Raw genomic sequence first — 739 nt, 5'->3', positions numbered from 1 at the left:
CGAGTGTGGACAGTTGATCCAAGAAGAATGAAGTCCTTGACAACTTCAATCTCTTCTCCATTGATAAGAATGCTGTTTGTTGGTCCAGTGGTGAGGACTTTTGTTTTCTTAACATTGAGATGTAATCAATATCGAAGGCTGTGCTCTATGATCTTCATAAGTATAGGTAGTATTAAACCTGTGATGGTTATGTGTCAACTTGACTGGGCCATGATTATCAGTGGTTTGGCAGTTACATAATTATGTCATTATCCTCCATTTTGTGAGATGCCACCGTGCCTGTGGTTATGCCCTCATCTGGGAGTGAGTTGTCCATTATGTTAAGGAGGCAGGATTAGGGTAGGATGTATCTTGAGTCACGACCTTACTGGAGGGTGTGACTCAAGTAACCAGGGTCACCCCAGTCACCACCCCACACACCCTTGTACTGCCATCATGATGAGTTCACTTGAATCAGGTATCATCTCACACCAGCAATAACAGCAAAGATCAAAAAAGTAGAGGACAATAAATGCTGGTGAGGATGTGGAGAGACTGGTATGCTCCTGCATTGCAAAATGGTCCAACCTCTCTGGAAAGCAATATGGTGCTTCCTCAGAAGGTTGAGAATAGAAATACCTTATGATCCATCAATTCCTCTACTTGGTATTTGCTGACAAGAAATATGAGCCATACAGTCCAGTGCTTATCCTACAGTGCCACACCAGGACTCCAACATGAGCATTGTTGTTGCTCCTGA

Source organism: Chrysochloris asiatica, unplaced genomic scaffold (assembly GCF_000296735.1).
Source record: "Chrysochloris asiatica unplaced genomic scaffold, ChrAsi1.0 scaffold00023, whole genome shotgun sequence".
NCBI classification, from domain to species: domain Eukaryota; kingdom Metazoa; phylum Chordata; class Mammalia; order Afrosoricida; family Chrysochloridae; genus Chrysochloris; species Chrysochloris asiatica.
Note: the sequence above shows the minus strand (reverse complement) of the source record.